The following is a 19,082-nucleotide window of genomic DNA, read 5'->3' on the forward strand; positions in this document are numbered from 1 at the left end:
AGAATTGCCTCAGTGTTGACAAGCTGAAAATAACCGCCACAGATTTATTAGAAAATTCAGCCCAGACTTGTCTAAATATACGTATGTTAGCTTACACAAAATAATCTTAGAATTAATTCTAAGAGAAGATCAGGAAAAAAGAAATGCAACCGCTAAAAAAATAACAATGTCATTTTCTGGGCAGAAGCTATCCTCCATTCATTTCCAGTAAATCAAAACAATTAAGAATTTTACAGCTCACAGATTAATGACAGCTGGAATATCTCATTTCCAATTAACGTGCAATCACCACTGTTTTCAAACTGGCACGTCCTCCACGTAATCTGTCTTCAGCCTCCTAACAGAAGGACAGAAGCTGTACTTCATACTTTGCACGCAGAAAATAAATTAGTCACACTGTCTCTATCTAATATTTTTTCCCAGCACTTTTATAAAGGAATTGGTTTTTTTTCAGTGAACAAAACAAAATAGACATTTTCTTAGTGATGCCACCCATGTATATACATTTCTAGACAGTCACAGTCTGACAAAGAAAGAAGTATTTTCATGACACTTTTCAAAAGAAATTGGTGAATTGCTTATCTAAATAAACAGCAGACAGAAAACATCTGAACAGACCTGCTTTTAATTGAGTGAAGTACGATTTTAGGAGAAGAAAAAGGTACCTACTGAACATAATCAGTGGGTGGTGGGTAATGCACCAAGGCTGTGGATGCTGAGTTCACAATGCAGTTCAGCAGACAGCAACCAGGAGCTAGCACCACATCACACCCTGAGAGCACCTATTCAGCCCAGGAGCTAATGGGATCTTCCCTTCTTCCAGGAAGAACGAGGGCCGAGAACTCCCAGCCAGTTGCTTCACACTTCTCTTCCTCTCCAGGTACGTTGCAGTTGGACAGGTAAATACAATGGGAAAGGCATTACAACACAAGTGTGATGATAGAAGGACTGGCACAATAGAGAGATACTACAACGGAAGGGAAGAAGATTCCAGGTTTGCAGGGGAAAGCATCACCAAGGTGAGATCTCCAACCAGAGATCCCTCCCCAGTGGCAGTCAGCCCTTAAATGGAGTCTAAGAGAGGTGCAGCCAGGCTCCTCCCCTTCCTGTCACACAGCTGAATTGCCTTCACCTGTGCTCCCAGGGCTGAGCAGGTCCTTTCCCCTGGTGCTCATCTGGGGCCACGATACAAGAGCTCCCATACAAGGTACAAGAGCAGAAAAGAGCCACAGAGCACATGCTCTGGGTTGCATATTTCAAAGTGCTCGGGATGAAGCATACTCTAACACAGAAGTCAAATCTTTACCTCCCTCCATGTTTAATGGGAAAATACCCTTATGTTGTTGCACACAAACTCTTAAGAACGAAATCATAATGAAGATGTCTAATGAAATCAATTTACAAATACAAATATAGCTCAAGACTTTGAAGTTTTAATAGGATGGAGGAGCAAATTACCCAGGGAACCTTGGTTAGATTCAGTCATGACATAATGAGATCCCATTCCCATGTGGAATCTCACATCACAGAGGAAAGCATGCAGACTTCTCTCATAGTTCCCCCAAAAAAGAATCCACAAAGCACTAATTCATATGTCAAAGCAGACACTTCATGGCAATGACATATGAATAACAAAATAACCCCCAAAGATTTGGGGCAAGCTTCTCATACAGGCACTTATTGCTTCTCTAACTATTTAAAGCTCAACTAGGGCTTCAGATAAAATGTTTGTGTCAATCTTGCATCAAAGATGATTTTTTGCCAAGTTATTTTTGATGCATTACAAACATTTTATGTGAAAGAAGCATTTTACTCGGGATGCAGTTGGAAAAGGAACAATTGTTTTAATCCCTCATGTTTAAATATGGTAGCAGATGAAGGCAAAACTGTTGTTCTTTATTGTGTTAAGCCTTCTTTTAAAAAGAAAACCAACCCTGGTTCCCAACAATCAAAGTTAGTACTTCCAAAAAAACCTCAAAGTGCAGACTTCTGGACAAAACTGATCAGTTGCTCCCCACCCTTGAAAACAAATACACTCTAAATGCAAGAGAGAAACATGAGCTATGGAAGAGTGTGGTACATAACACTGGGCCTCAAAGGAACAAATGTGAAGCTACTGATAGGTCTTCCTTCAGCACTGAAGCCTTATGGTTAAGTATTAGAAATCTAAAGGAGACAATGAAGTTTTAGGTATATCTGAATATATTAATATACATAGTTATTTGTATATATTTGTCATATTAAAAAAAAAGTCAGCACACTTAACAGGAAGGCTCCTAAAGCATACTGGTTGCCAGCTGGCAACAGCTCCAGTAGTTTCGCCGTGCCATCTACAGAGCTGCCAAAAGAAACGCATGTCTGCAAGTGCCTTGCTCTCATGCATGACCTCAGAGTCCTACTTTAAGAGTTCAAGATATCAAAATGAGTCACCCACATTAGGACTTTTGGCACTCCAAGAAATGGCCTATGAGTCTATGATGCTATTTGACCACTGCCCTCTACAACATCGCTTCTGAAAAGCAGGACTCTAAATTCCCTGGCAATACTTTGAGGAAACAGAGCCTGATAGGCAGAGCTGAGCTTGGACTAAGCACCGTACTGGGATACAAAATATCCTGGCTTTCTTTGTCTTTAGTAACAGTAATCTGCAGGTTTGTCTTTTTTCTAATTCACAGCACATTTAATCAGTCTCAGCTAGTGTCTAAAAAGAAGATACTATTTTCAACTTCAAGACAGTACAACTAAAATAGTGAATGTTTCGACAGTGTGATACTGAGTGTAATTGCATCTACATTACTTTGTTCCTTTGATATGATTCAACGCAGTAATAACTAACCTTTTACAGTTTAATATTGCAACCACAAAACGATCCCTCTTCTACTTAACAAACCACTTGCAATAGCTCCATTAATCTGGTTTCACTCTTCAGCAACTCCCATTTAAAAGCATTGAAAGCTACCATTCACTTGCAGTCTGATCTTCACAGAACCAAACTGCATACAATTCCAATTAAAACTTTCTGTAGTTATTACCTCCAAAAACCCAGCATGAGGATGGCAATTAGAAGTTTCCCACCTATCCCCATCTGTAGGATAAATTGCAAAGTATATGATTAGGGCCAGATAGAACGTAACTTAAGGAAATTGTGTTAAAATGCTAACATGGGAATATCAGCTCCTTCCATTAGCCAAGAGAAAGGTAAGCTCATCATTCTTTGTCAATGAATGGCAGTATAATGGATGAATTTACATCCACGACCATCTGTTGTGAGATCAGGCAACAGCAGAGTGACTTTCCAGAATGCCCAACTGACTGCCCTAGCTCAGAATTTCCTTATTTTTGTAAACTTTCGTAAGCTTATTTTGTTACAAAATAAACTAAAATGCTTCACAGTATTGAGCACTTTTCATCTCACTCTGTGGACTGTGAGCAGGGTCAGAGCTGCCAGGAATTTCAGGACTGTGCACTACAGGAGCACCTGAGCACTCACTCCAGTGAAAGGCAGCAGGCTGCTCCACAGCTGCTTTCCATGCGGTATTCCCACACAGAGCCAAACTTCCATTCACATCAGAAGTGCTGCAAAACTGCTAACATAGCTAAAGAGCTGACAGGGCCTTAGAGGGAAATATCCCTTCCTCAGGAACTGAGCTACAGAGGACCAAGATCTTTCAGACACACAAAGGGTTTATACCTCCAAGAGGAAAAAACTGCGAGGTCACACGCCGTGTGGTGATGCAGACTCAGTGTCACATCAGTAACCCTTCAATGGTTAGAGTCACCTTGTACCAAAAATAGCAGTACAATGAGAGCAGAATTATAATATATAGAAATTAATAGAATAATAAATAGAAATATTAAAAAGATCATAAGACAAGATGCAGAATTAACACCAGTATCACAAAAGTACAACTTCACTGCTGATTTCCTGCATGAAGCATTTGACAGATAACATAGAACACTATCCACAGCCCTTTTTCACACACAGATAAATACCAGAGAATTGAAGTTCTGCTATAAAGCTCAGTGTCCGCTCAGCAAAAGGCTTCCTCCAACACACCCAGCCCTGATCTTGTATTACCACCACACAAAAGACACTTTTGCTGTAATCCCACACTATTACCACCTCACAAGCACCCATTCCCACAGGAGAACCTCAAAAGCCACAGATGAGAACCTGGTGCCCTCTGGCTTACAGTGCTCCTTCCAGCCCCCAGGAGCTTCCACTCTCATTACAGATCTTTCCAACCACAGCCACAGCAGCTGCTCTAGTTCATTTGTATTTGCCTCACTTTGTGGACACCCAGGAAAGTGTATCAAGATGAAGAACAGTCAGCCATAAGATGCACCCGATATTAGAGCCCATCTTCCAAACGCTTTCTGCTCATCTTGCCTTCACACTCCTCTCTGTTAGCCTCTCTGGCTACCTCTCTGTTAGCCTGATGCATGATGCCACCCTTTCTAGCTTCTGCCATGCTTATATACAGTGTAACTTGGCTGTGGAGGAAAAAGCTCTCAAATTCTTCAGGGACTTTCATGAGAAATAGATTCCCTTTTCCCAGTGCAGTAGCAAAGTAGCTACACGGAAAGCCACAGGAGTGGTGAAAGATTTCCATCTGAGTGCTGTGCAATCACTCTGCTTCCATGCTATCACTCTCCTCATCAGCTCCAGAGTAAGGAACGCGTGCTCTGATCCTAATACTGAAGCACAAATTCACGCCAATAGCTTAAACTAGCCAGCTCAAAACAATTTACAGTCAGCAGTAAGTTATTACTGGAAAGCAGCATTACAAAAAGGCAACACTTTATTCAGACCGAGTCTGAAAGTTCTAAATCAAATCCCATACAATCTAGCATGAATGCATAAGGCAGTTATTCCCTCCGTCAACACAGCACGGCAATTCCTGCAGCGATGGCATTTTGACACTTGCAGGTTCTTCCATGGCTACTACAAACCACAGTCTCTGAACACAGCCCACTTGGTCTGAGTGCCACATACCCAGACTGCCATGTAAGGCTTTTGGTACATTTAATTAGGCACCAACCATCAGACAAGAAATTCATTTGAGAGTCACCTGAAGCCCAAATGCTTCTTATTGGCATATGCACCCAACCTCGGAAGATCTCAAGTCCCAGTGTCCTACACAATTAGCTCAATAAATCTCAAGAAGAATTACCATCACTGAGAAACATCTCATGGCGCTGTATAATCAATGGATATATGGATATTATAATTAAGAAGTATACAAGAAAGTTAGGCTAAACAGGTTATCATGCTAAAGAAGAACAGATAGAAAGCTTACCCTTGTCCTGGGCTCGCTAAGAAGACTCCAAGAGGAGCAATCTCCAAAAAGAGATCCTTCCCCAGTGGCAGTCAGCTCCTGAATGGGGAGCAAGGCTCCACCCCTTCCAGTAGCACAGGTGAACTGCCTTCACCTGTGCTCCCAGGGCTGACTCACTGCTCACCTCAGGTGGTCAATCAGAGGTTCAGGCTGTGATTCAGCAGTTCCCATACAAGCATAAATACTATCTTTTGATGTTGTTCCAGGCAAGGTTCAGCAAACACTGTGAATTCTTGCACAGACTTTGCACAAGGCTGGGGCAATGGCCACCTGCCTACCTACCCTGAAGCAGAGGGTGTTTATTCTGAAGCACTGCCAGGCGGGCAGGCCTCACCAGCACCAAAGGATAACAGCTCAGTGAGACTGCACTGCTGACACGACAGTTGTAGCAGCTCCCTTAATGCTAACTCAGAACATAGCCACGACTTTACAGGATAGTCACACCTTCAGGAAATCATGTTCACTGTCCGCTCAGCCATGCACAGCACAATCAGATAACGCTGCTTGCCACCATGCCAGCCAGCTTACAGGAACACAGCTCATGGAAACATCAGGTTTGAGTTACCTACTACTTAATAAAATAATAATAATAATAATTTTAAAAACCCACAACAACAGAACAAAACCAAGCAGGCCTTTAGCCAACGAACATCAAAATAAATAAAACTACACCAGTTTACACAGACCAAAATCTGTCTCCAGTTCTGAGCTGTTATGTACTGGTATTCACACATGGGTGAAGCTTTTTTATTTTTTTATTTTTTGCTCTTTCAGCTCTCACCTCAGTAGTTGGATGATTAGATCCACCAGTAATTTAAAGGCTGATACAGTACCCAGCCATGGGCATCTTTTCAGTCAGCAAGCCACTAGAGAGGGTGCTGAAAGGCCTATTATGAAGGCCAATCACTATCCTTTTCTTGAATGACCACATGAAAATCAGTAACCATTCCACAACACATTGAAAGGACCTTTTGTCTGAAAGAAAAGGACTAGAAGTCACAAAGTATTGCAGATTCATTTGTAACTCATGCCTTTGGGAGAAACTGTATAGCTCCAGTTAAGAGCAAACCAAGAAAAGAATAAGCTTTGAAAATGTTACGTTACAACCCTTTCCTAATGTGGGTATACCAAGTGTATTTTTAGATTAATCTCTCTGTACTCCCAAAGGATGGACAGGCATTCTATATTAGTTGTTTTACAAGATGATTTGAAAATACATACAGAACTTGGACTTTATTCCAAAACCCTATTTAGGGTCTGCAGCACTGTTTGCCTCATCTAAGCGAAAAATCGTTGGAAGCATTTTAAGTACAAAGTCTAAGAAAAGTATAATTGCTCCAGGATAATAACAAAGCATTGTGACTGCTGTTTAACAATCACTTGGTAATAGAGCAAATTTCCTATGGGGACCTCCTCATTGAAAAAGATTTTTTCTAACCGAGAAACCGGGATTTGACTCAACTAATTTTGAAGTCTATTTGTGAAGTCCATCACAAAAACAGGGGTCAGTTATGTCTGATCACTTCTCATGAGTAGGGAAACATTCTCTTCTCCTTCCACTCCAATCGCACTTCAGTTCTGAGGCCTTACATGTAAATGCACGCACGATCCAGATGGAATTCACATAGAATTTCATCATGGAGTTTCAAAACAAGTCTCATACAGACAAACTTTCGGCAGGAAAGACAGTGGAGGCTCATAAGCGAAAACAGATTTCTTCTCAGCCATATATGCAGAACTAGGGGAATTACCATACTTCCACTCAGAACCAAAAGTCCCAGCTGTTAGACCTGCCCTCTTCACCCATCTGTTCCACCCACGTGCTGTGAAATGAAATGGTCAGAAATAATGGTTTTCAGTCCACAGCATTCCAAATTTTCCATTCCTCATTCTCTCACAACCCCTCCTGAAAATAAGCAATATGTTTTGTGCACACTACTGGTGAAGACTGCAGCTGTGAGCTGGATGCAGCCTTCCCTACCACCCTATCAACTCACACCAAGAGAGGAGACAGGCTTTGCTGTGATACCTTATGGCACACCAGAGCCAAAGGCTCGGTTGTGAGAGTCACACACAAACATGCCAAATAGAATAGGTTAGTTGGAAGGATCCTCCCAAGATCATCTAGTCCAACTGTGAAGTATACATACAAAGGAAACAGAAGTCCTGGCGTGCCAAATATACCAGCAATTAAGTACATCATCATTTATCATCCCCAGGATGGCAAACGCAGAGACAGAACAGTCCTGCACTGTCTTCCAGAAGATCGAGGTGCTCAGAATCAAACAGGCGGGAGCTCTGCAGCCCCCTACTAATCTCGGTGAAGTTCAGGGTCAAGTTATTTGATATAACAACCCTTCCAAATAACTATGAGCAGGAAGAAGGTGGCGGAACTTCCCAGCAGAAGTCTAGACTAAAACAAAGCCACTTTGCTACTGAAGTTAACCATTTTACATCTTTCCTACAGGAAGGAGAAAACTTAAGGAGAAAATTAGTGAAGCACCTGAGAAAGGCAGAAAGGACAGGAGGGTGGAGAAGCATGAGGATGGGGACAGAACACAAAACCAGGGAGGACGGAGGAGATAACAGCAATAGCTGTGGGAAAGCATATTTCTCCAGATCAGCACAGACAGCAAATCCTTGATGTTATCTGCAAGTTAATTACAATCAACAACTAGTTGTTTTTCTTCCCTTGTTCTCTGTGCAAAGCCTCACTGCCTCCTGATCCTAACAGTTACACACTTTCCTTTTGAAACCCTCCAGTTTACAGTGAGGAGCTTGGCCTTTCCTGTGGATGCATAGAGCACCACTTCAGACTGTTTTTAGGTGATGCCTGAGCATTTCCTTCTATCCTGGATGACTAACACCATTTAACAGCGTTCAAAGACCTCTAAGACCTGGGCACTGAAAACACACAGTTAAATGCAGGGCCTAGAATGACAACAGAAATAACACATGGGTGAAATGGAACACAAATGCAATGATCTGGGGGAATTAATAGCTGTAACTACCGACAAGGCACGGCTTTGTTAATTCCACTATTGCTACAAGAGAGCTCAAAGAACACGTGAAACTCAGTTCAAGACACTGTAGTCTTGCATTCCCTCTTAAAAACTGACCCAAACCATAGGATTTGTTCCCAGCTACAGATTCTCTTAAAACTTAGAAAACAACAAGTCAGCGATTTGCTACAGCTTTGTTACCATTTCCTTGAATAAAACCAGGAAAGAAAAACTGATCTAGAATGAAAAACAAACCTACTCCAACACAGACTGCACTCGGAGGCATTGCACTGAATGCTTAGGCGCTTTACTAGATGTCAGACAACACAAAGACCCTCACACTCATGCTCCTTCTCCGGGTAAATGAAGTTCAGAACAGCTGCCGTGCTCACGGCTGTGGAAGCAGACCCTTTGGCTAGGAGCAGTCCTGAAAACATTTCAAAGGGTATTTCATTTCCTTCATCTTAATCACAACGCTTGCCTAAGCGGTAAATTTTCCAGAGCAGTGACCTTGCCCTCTTATATGTTTATACAGCACCTGACACAGTATAATCATTATCTCGACTGGCATCTCCTTACATTTAACAGAGCTTGCTGTTCTTCTAAAAGGCCAAATCTCTCCAGCTCCCATACCACAATCTGCTGGAGAACGCTCACCCTAGCAGCAGCATTCAGCTCCAGCAGGCTGAGATGAAGCCTCACAAAGCTCAACCTGTTCCAACCTGGAAACCACTCCATGTTTACACGTTTTGACCACATCCACAGAAACAATGGTGGCTGGGGCGCAGTGCCCTGCTCAGGGCAGCCGGAAAGCTCCATCCAGCTAGTGACATTCAACAGGTCACTGCCCACAGGGCTCCTCTCACAGCCAGCGCAGATCCGTCCCCGGTTAGCCTTGACATTTGGCAAACAACGTTCTTTTCCACTCCATTTGTAAAGTTTTCAGTTTAGTCTCCTTGAATAATTGCATTTTGAAGAAAAGGGAGAAAGATGCTCTATAACATACACAGGGAATTCAGATCAAAAAGTTACCAGAAAAGAATTCCCACAAGAAAAACCACAGTTCCCTCCACGCACAAAAAGCTTTACGCGTTTCGAAGCTAGAATCAACCAAACCGATCCGGGGAACGTGGCCTGCAACGAAACAGAAGGATTACCCGCGGCACCTCTCAGCTCTGCCAGGGAAAGCAGCCCGCTAGTGATTCACACCGCAGGGTGGTGGGGCAGAGGGTGGGGAAGAGGCGTACGCCGCTCGCTTACAGCTCAGCAAAGGCAGCGCCGCACCGCGCCTGAGGTAACACACAGCCAGCCCTCCTGCTACCAGCGAGCCGCGCAACGCGTCGTGCAGGCACGGTAAGGGAGACAGCAGACGTTAAGAATAAACGGCCCTAGCACCTCAGGGCAACGATCGCGGCGCAGGCGAGTAAAAGCCTTCGGCGGCTGTGCAGGGACGGCGGCGAGGGCGCAGCGACCTCCGTCCGTCCGCCGCCGTGTCAGCCCTCACCGCGGCGTTCCCCGGTCCGCGCGGAAGCGCAAAGCAGCGCTACAGAAGCGAACGCGGCGCCGCCTCAGCGCGTTCGGCCGCCAGGCAGCCGGGGCTGCGGCCGGCAGGAGCCGGCGCCGCGCTCCCGGGCGCGGTTTATCACCGACGGCCGGGGCCGCCGCCGAACGGCCCGGAACGGCGCGGCTCCGCTCCGTACACGCCCGCCGGGGCCGCGGGAGGGCGGGCGGCTGCGGGCAGAGCGGGGCCGCGCCGAGCCCCGCCGCGTCCCCGTGCCGCCGACCGAGCGGCCCCAGAGTACCCGCCTCTCCGGCCCGGCGGCAAGAAACTCCGGGCGGCGGGCGGGCCTCCTCGGCGCCGCTCCCGGGTTCCGCCGCGCCGCGCAGGTGCCGGGCGGAGAGCGGGACGCCACCTTACCTCGCTGCGGCCGGGCTGTGCCGGAGAGCGGGACGAAGGGAGAAAGGGATGAAGGCTGCAGGCGGCGGCGACCGCGGGACGCTGCGGTGGCGCGGCGGCTCGTCGGGATACGCCTCGCGCCCCTCCCCGCACGCGCGCGCCGCCCCACGCCCGCCCCGCTAACGGCCGCCGCCCCCGGCAACTGCCGCGCCGCGTTCCCCGGCCCGCGCGCGCCCCTGTGGCACCGCACGTGCACTCCAGGAACGGCGAGCAGAGCCGGCCCCGCTGCCGGCAGCTCGAGCGCTTCTCGCTGAGCGGAGCAGAGCGGAGCGCGCGACGTCAATCAGTGCGGGCGCGTGGCTCTTCCTATCCGCGAGCGCTCCTGGAGAGCATCGGGACGTGAGAGCGTGCATCAACCTTTCAGTTATCGAGGATTTAAAACAGTGCCTAAACGCTCCACAGAAAAGCGGTCTGGATTGTCAGCACAAAGGTGAAGGAGCAGTACGTTACGATCCCCTCGCGGCCAAACACTGGAACGCGCAGGAGCTACGGGAAATCGCAGCAAATTTCCTGTAAACAACTGAATCTGGATTTCCTATCACCATCGGTGTCCCACGCCGCCATTGGCAGTACCCTTAACCCACGCACACAGTAGATCTCATTCGTGCAGGCGTGGAGCTGGGCAGTCCCAGCATGTCTTCCCAGAGCCTTACCTTACCTCCCTCTTGCTGCCCATGGCCAGTGAGCTCCCTGGGCAGTAGCAAAACGGCACCAGAGTGCCTCCCAACACAGCCGGGAGGCAGCGTCAGCCCTCGCTGCTTTCAGCCAACTCCCCAGATTGCAATGTGGAAATGCCACAGGCTGGGATCTCCCTCCCGGCTCTGGTGCCCCAGCAGACCACCCTCGGCCCCTCCTGCCCTACTTGGCTGCAAAGGGTTCTCCCACCTCCTGCAAAAAGTTGGGTGCAAAGCAGATGCTCAGGTGCAGCCAACAAGCTCGGAATTTACATTTCTTTGGAAAGCAAAGTATTTTCAAAATCTTATCTTCAAAAGTATTCAGATCCTTGGTAAACATAGGCTTGTTTTAAACAGCATCATTTTGAACCTCCAGCCTTGCATTTGCACTCCAAGAGTGCTCCTGCTCGCACTGCTGACACCTATCTACTCCCTAAGCTGCATGAATTTTGCCTGGGAGTTCTGGAAACCATTCTGAAGTTCAAGAGAGCAGAGCATTATGTCCATAAATCAAGGATGCTGCCGAACTTCCTGCACGGGAGAACAGATGTGAACCATGGGCCTGAGACTCATCCAAAGGAATGCAGTGGAAACACACAGGATGGAGGCTCTGAGGGCTTTACAAATTGCATTTGGATGGGGGAGAGCAGGGAGAAAGAGAATGTGGGAAAAAGAAAAGTGAAAAAGAATCCTGCTGTTTAGCTCATGCATAAACTGTGTGTGCTCAGCCAAAGGTCACTCCTTTTATTTTCTCATTAATTTCAGTGACAGTGAATGGTATATGAAGAATGACCTAAAAAATGAGAACTGCCAGGAATAGCTCAGGTTTTTCTGCGACAAAGCAGAGGAAGAAAAACCTGTGTGGCAACTTTGCTCTGTATCTTTAGAGTCCTTAAAAAGTAGTGACTGAGAGAAAGTTATTTTAGCTGAACCGTAAGTTTATTTAGGAAAGTTAAAAATTCAGCCATCTACTTTTAACGTATTTGCCAGTAAAGGTTTTATACCCTCTGTGCATTGAAATCACTTAATTCCTAATTTTCTTTTTGTAATCCAAGAAATAGTACTTGTTTCGAGGTTGAGCACTGAGGTACTAAACTCAAGTGAAGGAAAAAAAAGAAAAGGGAAAGGAAGGAACAAAAGCTTTGGGAAGCCCACAGGTGTCCAAAAGCTGGCTGAAGGAAACTGCTCATATGGGCAACCTTGGGGGAACCATCAGGAAAGAGAGGAACTGGCACCTGGTGATGCTTTATAATAAACGCATATTCAAATGCCCTGTGCTGGTTCCAGCAGCTCTGCACCAGACAAAACAGCCCCACTGTGTGCCAAACACAAGGCAGTTGGAGAAGGTTCTGCTGCCTCTGCACGAACACATTTGAGGAGGAGGAGACACGCAGAAGATGCAAGAGACACCAGGACAGGAGGGTCGAGAGCAGGAGAAGCACTGAGGGAAACAAACACCATGCACTGACCTTGCTCTCCCACACTGCCCATTGCCTCATCAGAGGGACTGGGAGTCACATGCTGTGGGGGAACAGAGTGCAGGAAGGGCAGAGGAAAGGTACCTGGAATCGTGTCTACAAGGGAGCATGTGTTTTTCTGTACTAGAATCAGTAATTTAAAGTTTTTAATTGGGACTAAATGAAATCACTTGAAATTCCCCTGGCACACAACCGCTCCTGGCTTGCAACAGGGAGAAACTGATTCAACACAGAAATTTGCAAACAAACTGGTGCAGTCACAGTGGTCTGGCAAAGGATCTAAGGGTGAAGATAGGGAAAACAGCAAATTACATTGCTTGTGTTGTAAGACAGTTGCTAATCTGGGGTATAAAAGAAACATGGCTCTTTTAAGCCCGGAGAAGGGCTGATGATAACATTTTATCCTGGCATTTGTTAACTGCAGTGAAAAACTGCAACGTAAGTGGAAAAAAAAAAGTTCAAAGAGAGGCACCAGAAGCGATGAACAGAGACATATCTTCAGGAGATAGATGTTTATATGCTCAGCTCAGGAGAGCACTGCCAAGCAGTGGAAAGGCAGAAGGTCCTTTCAAGGACCTGTGTGGATCATAGGGAGTGTTATGTGGAGTGACACCATGGAAAGACAAGGAAGATTTATGATAGCTACAGAAAATTCTGACAGTCAGTCAGAAAGGACTAAAAACTATAGAGGCTGCTTTTCTACATGGTATCAGCAGGTAGCTATGTTCAACATTCAGAAGGAAAAAAAAAAAGTATATATATATAAATAGAAAAGCTCCTGCATTTGGATGTGTGAAAGGGAAAAAAAAAACATCTTTTGGCTCCAAAATGTATGGGTCAAATTTAGAAAGGGTAATTCACAAGCCGTAGCTAGTGGCTATTCATTTACTGAGACAAGGCCTGAATTTGATTAAATGGTTATGAGCACGCAGACTGTATGCTATGGAAACAAAAATCTGTTTTGCAGTGAGGTTATTTATATCGCAGATAATTAAAACTGCTGCTCTGAGATCTCACATTTCTCTGAAAATGCAAAGTCCTCAAACGAGAGTGACAGCCGAAGAACAATTTCTAAGAAAGCTTTTTTTCCTTTTAAAAATTGGGAAACAGTCTGTTAAAATCACAGAAACACAAAGGTGAAAAAAGAACCCAACACAACCATTCTCTGCTTCCAGAAACAATGCCACTGTATCTCATGGTGTTGGGGGTTTCAGAGTGAGTGTACTTGAGTGGGGTCGTAAACACTTAAGAATGACTGAAGTTCAAACACAAACAAAAAGAAGCCTTGAGCTCGCTCTGATATAAAATGGGAAAGAAATGAGGGAAGGCTTGGCAAAAATCAGCATAATAGTAGCCTTATTGTTGGATCTGAAAGCTTCATTTTCCAACAGTGTCCCTTTTCTGAGAAGCTGCAGAATCACTCTGAAAGTGCTTTCTATAGGGATGATAAATCTGTGGTGGAGATTTATGCACATTCAGATTAAGTCAGGAAATCAGTCATGAAAAGGATAATTAAATAGCAAAGGACAAAAACCTAGAAGAAAAATTACCAGAACCCCCCAAACAAACACAGCTAACAATGCACTACGATGCACCAGGTCCTGGGATTCTGACTCTGACTTTGGCACCTATTGCTGGAGCAATGCACAGTGAGCAACCTCAGCTTGTTCTTGACTGCGGTTCCCAGGGCTCCAGAGAGAGGCACTCTGCACAGCAGCAATTCAGAGCTGGAGCCGTGTGTGAACAAACCTTGCTCAGTATCTTTGGTCTTTCCTTACTTTTTTGCACTAGGTCTTCATGCATCGTAAAGGTGAAAGCCACAAGAACAGAAGGGGTTCCACAGCTGTATAGGGAATTGTTTGAGACCACAGACTCATACTGTGTTCATATGCTAGATGAGAGCTCTCGAACATTACAGTCTCCATTTTAGAGCAAACAGCTCAGCCTGCCCAGGCACAAATCACCAAGGTGCTGTGAGAGAGCTGGCTCTTTTGACACAGAGGTGTCAGAACACCTTCTCCTTTCAGCTTTACAAGATGTGCAGCAGACTCAGGGCGTTAATGGTAAAGCAAACAAGTTGACTGAAGCAAATTGAGTTAAAAAAAAGCCCTTCTGTTTTGCATCACTGCAATTCCAAAACATGCAAACTCAGAACTGTGTCACAGCCCACTGAGCAAACCACTCTAGCTTTGAAGACATGGTATATAAATACTGAGTTCTGTGAAAACCTCTAATTACGTACCGTGAGTTTTAAATTAATGCATTTATTTATTAAATCCTGTCCTACTTCTCCAAAGTGAATTCAGTCCGGAGTCTGATTGGCCTCACGTGGGAGCTCAGTACAGAAGAAACTAACAGAGACTGAAAAGACAAGGGGAAACAAGGTTTGATCAGTTGACAACAATATATGTAAGCACCATGATCATGACAGAAAATGTCAGCAGTGTGATCCAAAAACAACCAAGATAACTTAAGATTTAATTCAGAATGATGCCAAGCACATATGGAGGAGGCTCAAGCGAAGCTCAACACAGTAGAATACAAATTCCTCCAAAGCAAAAGGAAAGCATTTCCGTGACTCTGAGCACTATGTAAGAGCAAAGCCACTTAACTGCACACATGTACACTATAAAAGTAAAACTTTGGGGTCATTCCTCATGCAAGAGCCCTACTTCACCTAACAGGGTTCACACAGCATTTCTGTAGTCCTGTTACGTGTTCATTATGTAGAAGGTAATGAACACATCCCCTACTTATGACACATCTCATTGTACAAGAATATAATTCTTTATTAATTAAAACGCTTAGACTAACTTCAAAATTTTAGGAGAAAGACACTGTTATTATACTCCAGACTATCTCTCCCTGAAGGATATGTAAGGAGTAAACTCAGACAGACGTACACACTACATCAGCACTTTGTTGCCATTACTGCTGCAGAGATAGCGAGGCAAAGACAGTTTCGTTCCGCCCCATCCTTTCATCTGCCAGCAGAACTGCCAGTCAGCTTCCAAAGTCACAATCCTATTAGATACCAATGTTTGAGGCCAAATTTTGTACTGTCTCATGCAAGCTGAATCTGATATTAAATTTAATGAAAAGGAAAGGCAGAAAAACACCCTGTTCTTTTGTAAGGCTACCTGAACACTAATATTACGCTAGCAGCAATACAACATGCATCAAAAGAATCAAGATTCAGAACAACCAGCTAAATGTGGCTATAGCAAAGCAAAGATGACTCAGCCCTAGAGAAAAATTGAGTCATTTGGAGGAAAAAGGAGTAATTGTGAGTGGAAAGAAAAGGGGCTCCTTGCCCCATCCACACACACACACACACACCCTCCCACAAGGTTTAGTGTGTGCAGGTGTGAGCATCATGAAAGATCTGGATGTTTTTTTCTATTCATGCTGGTGAAGGCCTTCGAGGAAACAGTTACTTGAATGACCTGATCCCTCTTGTACAACTTGTCATATTGCCTGAGTTTATGCTACTGAGTTCATCACACCACAGCAAAGCACTTTGCATTCTCTCCATTATATCACAAACACTAGATAAGCTGTATTATGTCTACAGCAAAGTAAGAGTTAACTACCCAGCAGAAACAGAGGGAGACGGAGAAAGAAGAGCCAGGAGGAGACAGAAGGAAGCTGCAAGCTTTGTTAACCAATTCCTAGCTTTAAATACTTCACTAGAAGTGAAACAGATTTTTTGTGTTAAAATACACTGCTTTTCAATATGCATCAGTGCTCATGGTCACAAAAAAGACTCCACTTGAACTCTAAACTATATATTCAGTATTGGGAAAAAAAAAAAACCTCCAGAAAATGTACGTGCAATCCCCCACCATTCCCACACCCCTCAGCACTGTGCTGCTGCACTCAGCACTTACTGCAGCAGCAATAAGCATTCCAGTAACAGCCAGCATTGTTTTATAGATATAGTACAGAAAGCTTATCTTGATCTCTACAAACGATGGGCCCAGTGGTACAACTCCACAACTGACAAGACTGAATTCACTAAGGAAAAAAAAAGTAATGTACTGCTTTTGTGAACCTCACTTGTCAACAAGATCTTTAAGAGTCACAGAAGAGAATATTCCATTGTGAACAAATAATTGCTGGGGCTGTCAAGCTGAGTTTCAAGAACTCTCCTTTCTTCTGCCTCCTACACCTCATGGAATTAGACTAAAAATACCAAGCAGAAGCACAAATAACTTTCTCACCAGAAAGCAAGTTTACATAAATTCCATACTAGGGACAACTGAGGAAGGTTGGCAACTATGCAAATCAAACTCACCTTGTCTATTACTTGGTTAAAAAAATGGAAATAGAAGAAGAGGGGGGGCATTTCTAACTGACCTCTCAAAATGATGAGTAATGCCCATAGAAACAAAGTACTTCAGTGAACTCTTCTACTGCGTATATCTTGCTTCAGTATTCAAAGGGTTTACACTTGTTGCTTACGAGATCTCCAGAACTCTGTAAATTTGTTAAATCTGTGTCAGAATTGTCAAAGATTTATCTTCCAAATGATAAATAAGAGGTCTGTGTGTACCCTACATTAACAAATGATGAAGAGGACCTCACAAAATGCCTGCTATGCACTTGTGTGTCTGTAAGCAACAGCTATAAATTATGGAATGCAAACTTAACTTAGTATGATATGAAGCCCCAACTTCAGAAGTAATGAACTGTAATGACACAGGCTAGGAAGCAGTCATTAATTTTAACCTAATTATAGAATAAGCTGTTTTTTTCAAGAACAAAAGCCCAAATTGCAAAGGCAATGAAAAAAGTCAGGTGTATACGTATTTCCTCAAAAATAGATTTATGAAGGGAGAAAACAACAGAGTTAGAATAAAATCTAAGTTAAGACTTCAAGGCACAAATACAGTTCTGATATTGTTCCAGTGATACCAACAACTGGCTACAATCACCTTATCAAAGTGTTGTGATTAACAAGATAGAAAGCTGCATAGTGGTCAAGTAAGAAGAAATGATAGCAGCTTGCCAGAGTATGGGTTCAGGAAGATATCATTTGTCGCTCTCAGCATTGCTATTGCAAAGCTGCTCTGCGATCAAAATCCTGATTGTAATCCATCAAACCCATAACCACAGTGAGTTGAATGGCTGAGCAACCGTGATGACACAGTTGGCTGCTGCTAGGAATACATGAAGCTGGTATCAGCGTGTACGCGTCTCCAGATGAAGGGAAAAGCAGCATGATTGCTGCTAATAACAATAACACAGGAATGACATCAAAAGAGATATTAAAAGCAAACCCAATTGTGTCACACTGATTTTTGAAGCAGAAATATTTGGCTTTCTTTTCACAGGTTAAACAACAGGTGTATGGGGCCCTGCACATCTCTTCAACTGGTATAGGCAGACAGATAAAGTCTTGTTCCCAGCCCATACTGAACAGTGTGACTTCTCATCACCGCTCCTGCCATTTCTTTGGCAGGAACTAGCCACCAGCAGCTACAGCCACAAGGTGATGTTCAGGACAAGAGTGCTGGGCAGAAGAACTGAAAACTGCTTTCATAAGCAGACAGTAAGAATACTGCTGTAGCGCAAAAGTGATTTTGCCTGGGGCCACTGCTAGCACTGTGGCTCCATCTCACCTATGAAACATGGTGTGTGAAAACTATCCAAAGTGTCCGTGCAAAAGCATCTGGCACTTTTGCCTCCACTCACCAAGCTCTAACCAAATGCTTCTTAGCTGAGCCCCAGCAGGGCCACTTCAGTAAGCCTTCAGTATGACAGAAATCCAAAACCAGCATTCCCCCTTCTTTGGTTTCTACTTTCTCTTCCCTTTGTTATCTTGATCCTTCATCTCCACTCCATTAGATTCTTACTCTAGTGCACCTTCTTTTTCCCCATCTAAATACAGTGGCTCTTCATCCTTCTTGTCTCTCTCCTACAGCCGTGGCTGCCTTTAATGGATCCTGCAGGAAATTAGGCCTAGTCTCCATTCTAATCAACTTCAGAGACTTACGCTTTTAATTAGACCTTTAACATTCCTCCTGTTTGCACAGACAGTGCATTCTAAAGTGGCCTTCCTAAGCACCATTGTGGTTTCAACTTCAGAGGAAAAATCACGGTATTCTAACAAGTGAAAACATTAGCAATCTATGATAAGCCATTATGATTTTATTTTCTCCAGCTGCAGCAGCAGATGTGTTAGTATATTTTTCCAGCTGAAAAAGTACCATGTGATTTTTTTATTCCACGAGGAGTAAAGGTCCATCAAGTCCCCTACTTGGACACAGCCTCTATGGGATTCTCAACATAATGTAAATTGCTGAATCTATAAGCAAGCCCTCTCCAAAAACCACAGTGGGCCTCTGACAGCCTTGCAAGCAAAGATTTAATGTGTTAATTGAGCAAATTATGCTCACTTCAATAGCCCCTTTGTGTTCAAGAAGAGCTCTGGTAGTTTAAAGCAGCACATAAGTGGTAAGTATTACTGGGTCACATTCTGAGGTTCAGGATCAGTTGTACTTAATGTTTATTCAGGCAAACTTCCACTGAAGTAGAGCACTGAATTTTAAAAGGAAAAGTACAAACCTCCAAATTTCATCCATTATTAATCATTTAAAGTATCAATTAAACATAACGTTCTCTGATGT

General features: G+C 44.2%; 1 protein-coding gene and 1 long non-coding RNA gene across 5 annotated transcripts in view; one reads left to right on the forward strand and one right to left on the reverse strand.

Moving 5' to 3' along the window:
• SPATS2L (spermatogenesis associated serine rich 2 like) overlaps positions 1 to 19,082 on the reverse strand; it is a 112,654-nt gene that overhangs the window by 64,544 nt on the left and 29,028 nt on the right. The window contains exon 1 of one of the 4 annotated variants that reach the window (XM_042874505.1): positions 10,260 to 10,358. The exons of 2 other annotated variants lie outside the window; for them this stretch is intronic. The gene's annotated coding sequence lies outside the window, so the exon portion shown is untranslated. Of the gene's footprint in view, positions 1 to 5,300; positions 5,320 to 10,259; positions 10,359 to 19,082 lie in introns of those variants that run through there. One more of the 4 variants, XM_042874506.1, reaches the window with a different exon arrangement.
• Positions 9,642 to 19,082, forward strand: part of LOC122181788 — a 47,210-nt gene continuing 37,769 nt past the window's right edge. Inside the window, exon 1 of the long non-coding RNA XR_006179582.1 lies at positions 9,642 to 9,694. This is a non-coding gene — a long non-coding RNA (uncharacterized LOC122181788). The remainder of the gene's footprint in view (positions 9,695 to 19,082) is intronic.

Source organism: Lagopus leucura, unplaced genomic scaffold, assembly GCF_019238085.1.
Source record: "Lagopus leucura isolate 7727_CA_CO unplaced genomic scaffold, USGS_WTPT01 Super-Scaffold_100012, whole genome shotgun sequence".
Lineage (NCBI taxonomy): Eukaryota > Metazoa > Chordata > Aves > Galliformes > Phasianidae > Lagopus > Lagopus leucura.